Here is a 7,025-nt window from a genome sequence, read left to right as displayed (position 1 = left end):
ATTGACTCTAAAAATTAGAAATACAGCGTTTGACAATTTTTAAATTCTGCTTTTTCTGTGGTCTACACAAATGTGTGGACTGTTTAGATTAAGAATATAATTGGGAATAAAACACATTATTTTTTGGTATATGATCTTAGAATAATCTGATTAAAATAAAAACATCTATTCATTTTTTTGTGGGGTTATTATACTTGATTAGTCCAAATACTATGAAGCATCTTTTCCTTTGGAGTATGTTCATTCTAACACTGATAAGCACCTGATGTGTCTTCTTTCTTTTCTTTCTTCTTTCTTTCTTTCTTCTTTCTCTGCCAAGTGCACATTCTGCATGACCTTCCAAGCAGATGGAACTTAAAATGGTGCAAATGTTGAAAGGAAAGAACTGAGGAGTTCTGAGATTTCTTCTCTTTCTTTCTTTCTCTCCTTTTCTTTCTTTTTGTTTTATAAGGAACAATGTGTGTGGACATACATGGAGAAAGAGAGAAAGAAGGAAGCACCCTCAACTGAGTCTCATCACTCCTGATCCCCTTTCATTCTAGACCTCAACTTTCTCAAGATCCTGGGCAAGTCTGTATGCACACATAACAGCCAACATATTTTCAGCCCTCCTGGAAGAAATGAACCTGCAGGTGACCATATGGCTTCCAGCCTTGCAGGGCAAGAAATAGTTTTGTAGAGTCAACTTGTGAATTGGTGGATAAGGCAGCTGGCTTCCACATGGGCGAATATGCAGTTTGAGTCCTGGACCCAGAGACTTGAAAAAAGAAAAGGATGAAAAAGATCTGTAGACCCTAGTTTAAAAAATACCAGTCAATTTCTACATTATCATTTTACATCTGAGAAAATGAAATCCAAAAAGTTAAGAGGCATCTTTTCTCAGATCACCAAATAGTTATAGGCAGAAATCTAGGTAAGAAAATAGTGTCTGTGTGTCTAAGTATGTGTGTGTGCATGTATGCATGTGTGTGCATGTTCTTGTGTGTGAATGTAACACAGTTAATGTCACCTGTTTTTCTTTTGTTTTCAGTTATGAACAATGTGCTGACCTTTAAAGGTTATGTATGATCTTATTAAATCCGGAGACCCTACTGGGGAAAATGGCATTGTATTTAATGATGATGTTTGTGTTTATTTTTCTCTGATTTCATTTGAAAATCTACTTACTCATTAAAACATAAAAAGCTCAAAATTCATTACACTACTAAAAATGAAAAAAACAATTGATCTCCTAGGTAAAGCCCCCCCCCAAAAAAAAGATAAATTGAAGTGTATAGAACAAGTAATGAAAAATTAGATCACACATAATACTGATTAGTATGTTCTATTAATATGTTTAGGGATAACTCGTTTAATATTAAAAGTTTAAACACTTAAAATACATCAGCAACATTAACTCATTAGTTATTAAAATATGCTATAAGACAATTATCATTATATACCTTTTTAAAAACATTTGTCAGTGGGCGTGTGCACTTGCCAGAGTGAGACAGAGAGAGAGACAGAAAGAGAGAGAGAGAGAGAACAAAGCCGCCCCTCACTTCCTGAGGCACAGTTCTCCTGCTATCTCTTCTCTTTGATTTCGCTCTCCTTTCGGGATTTTGGACGCACATGCCCTCTTGTTGGCATGTTATTCAAGCTGCCGAGTTCGGGACTTTAACCACGCAGTATCCCATGTAGGACTTAGCCACCTTAACTACCAGGCCACAAGGTGGTCCTGGACATTTTATAACCAAGAAATATTAGCATTTATAATTAATACAGGGCCAGCTTTGTGGTCTGGTTGTTAAAGAAGCCAGATTTCACATGGCTGACTGTGGTTCAAATCCTGGCTCCAGTAGCATGTAAAAACACAACTGGGCCTCTGTGTGTGTCCCAAATCCTGATAAGAGGGAGAAATGGAGAAGGAACTGCAATGCAATCATGCCCTACTGGGGAGTGCTTTCTCCCTCCCACATTCTCTGTCTCTCTCTGTCTCTAGTCCACACACGTGGTCTCTGGAAAAATTTCTTTAGAAAATAAAGCTTAGACAAATCAAGCAAGGAATGATGACAATAGCAATAGAGTCCCAAAGTGGCTTGTGATATTTCCTTCAGAGCAATTTCTTATTACAACAAACTCCTAAAGCTATTTAACGTGCCTCTTCCTCTCCCAAATAGTAATGATGTGGTTTATTTTTGTAAAGTGATAAGTGCTTTCAAATCTATTCATGAGACATTAAATGAATATAAAATTGCTTCAACCAGATTGTTTCAGATAGCATTTTTGGATAAATGCTTCAGAATTCAAATTTCTATAAGGTTCATAAAAAAACCTAGAAATTTTTGAAATACATACAGTTAATACAGAAATTTCATTCTTAAGAAAGTTTTAGAAATTTAAGAAAATTTATTTGTTCAATACATTCAAAGATGTGGTTTGAGATATTTATTTCTAATTTTAAATAGTTTTTTTATTTGATGTTTTTCTGAACCACGTTAAAAAAAGTATGATCTTATTGGATATGTATTTTTTAGACTATTATGTAACTTCACCTTTGCTTAGGCTGGGTAATAACCTTCTAGAGACCACAAGGGGGCAGACGAGGACCAAATGAAAGGGTAAGTCAGCCTGCAGACATAACTGGGGAAAAATTACATTCAAACGGAATGAATCTGGTTTTATTTATTTATTCTTTTTAGCAAATTTTATATTTTTTTCCTCTTGACTGTGAAAGCAATTTTATTGTGGCTCTGCACAGTATTGGAAAATTGATTAAGCTCTAAAAATTCAAACTTATTTGACTGTATTCATCTCTCTTATTTTCTTCTAAGAGATAGAAAAATAATAGCATTGAAGTTATGAGTTATACAGGAAGAATGATTTGTCATAGTTTCTAATTATTTTTTGTTAGTTAATTTTTCTATTTTATTTTCAAAAGAAAGTTGGACCTCAATTAAATAGATCAATATATTAATAAGAAATTATTTGGGTACATTTTCATTTCTTGAAGTCTTATTGTGGTCCCTTAGTTTGATTGGCAGTTTTAAATATCTCTATACAAAGGGTCTTCAAAAAGTTCATGGAAAATGTATATTATTAGAAAAGTATGCATGGATTTCAAATTTTTCCTTACCAAAATATATTCATACTTTTTTTTTTTTTGGAGAGATTTTCACTATAGGGCGCGTGCGCTTGCCAGCCAGACAGAGAGAGACATAGAGACAGAAAGCGAGAAATCATCCCCCGGGGGGATGGTCACACCGCAATCCCTTCTCCTCCATTCTCCTCTTGGGATCCTGGGCACACACGCACATGCACCCGGCATGAGTTTTAAGCCACCGGGTCCGGGATGCAAACCACAGTCAACTACATGGGAGTCCAGCAACATAGCCATTACGCTAACTGCTTGTTCCCAATAAATTTATACTTTCATTTTCCCATAAACTTTTTGAGGTTCCCACATATTTACTTGAAGATCATTTTGTTAGTTGGGAAACTATTTTCTAACAAGAGCAATTTTTGTTAATGAGGTCTTTTTATATATTTATGTGCTCAAATATTTAGAAATACTATCTATTGTGTAACAATTTTTAGACTAAGGCATTGAAAGCCCTTCTCTTCTTTCAGTACAATCCTTCTGAGTCACATTCTTCTTGTAATCTCCCTAGTAGCTAGAGTCACAGGTATGTACCACCTATAACAACCAGTTCTTTGAAAATCTCTTCCCTCTTGCCCCCGCCAGCTTCAGACTGGTGAGCCTCCAGCCTCCTCAGTTGCTGAGACCACTGTTCCTGCCTTTAGGTTGGACAGAGAATTGAACCCAGGTCTCTGATGTGGTCTCAGCCTGTGGAGCACACTGTCCTAACAGCACATGCCACCACAGCTGGGCTTAAAAGCCAATCTTTAGCCAAGGAGGAAAAACTAATTTTGCATTGATCTATTAAGGATTACTTAAAGGAACGATCTAAAGATCTTCACTAAAGATAAATCAATTTTTTGACCTACTAAAAATAGAGGACCAGCAGGTGGAGTAGTGTTTAAGGCACTGGATCCCACATGGCTGACTCCACAGTTCCAGGCCCAGATTTGGCAGCTTGAAAAACACATCAAGTGCATGTGCTCATGTGCCCAAAATCCCAAAAGAAGAATGGAGGAGAAGGGATTGTGGTGTGGCCATCCCTCCTGGGAGATGGTTTCTTAATTTACCTCTCCTTTGCCTCTTATGACAAAAAATTGTTAAAAAAATAAAGTAGCTAATATGTTAATCCATATTACTTCTAAATTCAAATAGATTAAAAAATGAAGTCATTTTCAGCCTACATACTTAAATGTATTCATTTGAAATGTTTCACTTAAATCATTATAGATTAAGCACAAAATTTCCAATTTATTGTCTTCAGTTCCAAATTACTGGTTGAGTTCTGGCTCATGTATAATGCCTCCTATACTCCAGAAAGTCACAATTTAATGTCATTGTCCATTATTTTGTTGGTGAATTTTAGATAATATATGTTTATATTTGGTATTTAATGTATAGCATAACAATTTTAGAGGTTATAAAACTCTGATTAGCTCTCTAAATAAACACATAAATACCATGCATCTCAATCCTGGGATATAAGGTATGTAGGAGAAAATAGTTATTGACCCAGGAACTATTCATAGCTGAAAAGGCAACTACATGTAATCTTTCTGAATTGATTCTCACTCGCAGAAAATTAGAGTGAAGGATTTGAGAAAATGCAATGATTAATCTTCATGTCTTTCACAGACATTTTTAAGCTGACAAATAATGATCATTTCATAGGATCAGCTACTTTTTAATGGAAGAGAGTTTAATCATCAGAGAGTATAATTTAGGGGGTTCTGGCAAGATCCACTTTAGTAAATTAGATTTAAAAAAAGGTTAAATTCCTGTTTGGGTGGCATGAACTAATGCTGGTGTGCCTCACTGACCTGGGATCAGTTAGAGGACATCTCTGTAGGCCTGAGAGGTAGAAGGGCTACGGGCTTGCCTGGTCGTATCACCAGCATAATGATGGGCTCACATCAGAGTCAGTTACCTCATGAGGACTTTATGGGAGGGTCAGCCTGGAAGACAAGAGAAACATGGCGTCATCAAGGAATCAATGGAGCGAACCTTCGCCTCCCAAAAAGTCAGCTGATTCAGGATTGACTTTACAAGGGAAAAACTCTCACTCAGACCCTCCAAATGAAGACAAGATGCTTAGGGAGAGAAACAGCACTACAATAAAATATTTAGCCTTCTTAGGCAGGCCCACTAGCTATTTTAGAGTATTCACACAGCTCACATCGCCCCCTCTCCCCCTCCCTAGGACATACACGTAGGGCAAAAGCTAGCCTGAGATACCCCAGAAGTAGGTTCTCAATGAAGATGACGACTGCATTTTGCAGCAATTAAGCATACTTCACTCTGGATTATTTATGTCATAAACTTTCCAGAATAGACCTGTGGCTCTTTAGGGCCAGTCCTAGGAACCGGGAATCTAGTCTGAGGTACCCTTGTTGGCTATTCTACAGTTAATCTGGTTTTTCTCTGACTCATATTCTCTCTTGTCTCCACCACCCTTCCTAAGAAAGCACAGTGTGACCTCCAAGCTGACAAGACAATAGATAGCACAGTCTTTGAAGTTTGCTCACAACTGCCCTTTCTGCTGGAGACATCTACTGATTTTTCAAAATTCAGGGGAAGTGTCAAGCCTCCTTGTAAAGATTTTCCTTGGCAATATGCCTGTTTCCTGCTCTCCAGTCTAAACAAGAAAATCCTTGTAACTATCAACCGAAGTGGTTAATATATTTATCTTTAGCGTCAGATAGGTTTCATTTCAAAATGTTCTTTGTTTGAAATCATCTAGGGCCTCCTGAAGGAAGGATCACTGTGATTGATTGTATCCTGGAATTTAAAGTGCCCTTCAAGATGATCCTCTATGCATACTAACTTTGAAGAAACATCAAAATCAATAGTCACGTGTATGTGATGACTGGACCAGCAGCCTGGATCATCCAGGAACTTGTAGGAAAGGTAAATTGTTGGGTCCCAAACCAGATCTCCTGAATGAGACACTCCAATGAGTGGCAGTCCAAGCACTGCATACGTGCATAACAAGCTCTCTGGGTGATTCCTATGCTCGAGAAAGATTGAGGTTCATGATTCTAACTTATATGTGCTCCTTCAACAATATACTTAACAAATTATCAAGCTCTTCAAAGGTGGTTTTTATTTGTTTTGTTTGTGTGTGTGTTTGTTTGAATAATAACTAGAACTGGATTTAAGTCAATATATAAGTATCGGAAATGCCAAGGTATCATAAAAGTTGTTAGAATAAGAATTTTTAAATCCTCTGATATCCAAAGAACATTTGTTCCTAGAAGATGGTTGAAAAAAATGTTCTGTATCTGACCTGAACATAATTCTTTTACATAAGAAGTAGATAGAGTTATCAGACAGGTGGACTCCATTTTTATTTATTAATATTGTCTACATTCTCACTGCTTCTTCCAAAATGCTGGGGGAATAGAACAATAAGGCAATAGAACATGACATCTCCTAAATCCCCTGCATTGTGTAAAGTTCTGCTTGCTTACATTCCCAAGATAAATAAGAGAGCGAAGGGAACTGGCTCCCATGGTGGAGGCTGTATTACCAGAGGGCAGTCTAGATGGCAGCAGGATTCCATTCCCACACTTACTGCAACTTCAGACACTATTTTATTACAACTTCAGTTGATATTTTACTATTTAATTATCACCAATTCGTGAAATGTTAGGGAAATATTTTATTTATTTATTTATTTATTTTTTTAAATTAATTCACTTTACACCATCACAACACACAAATGAATTTTCCATCCAAAATACACTGTGCATTGGCTCAATCAAGCACATCCACATACATGTTCTCAGCAAATAATTTTCCAGTTCTTACGTCCTGCATACCTTGCCCTTTGTCTTGCCATCCCTGATTCCCCATCCCCCACCCTCTACTATGTCCCATCTTCCTCCCCCATTGTCCCTGGCATCCA

The sequence above is a fragment of the Tupaia chinensis genome, unplaced genomic scaffold, assembly GCF_000334495.1.
Source record: "Tupaia chinensis unplaced genomic scaffold, TupChi_1.0 Scaffold000272_1, whole genome shotgun sequence".
Lineage (NCBI taxonomy): Eukaryota > Metazoa > Chordata > Mammalia > Scandentia > Tupaiidae > Tupaia > Tupaia belangeri.
This window is presented reverse-complemented; position numbering follows the sequence as displayed.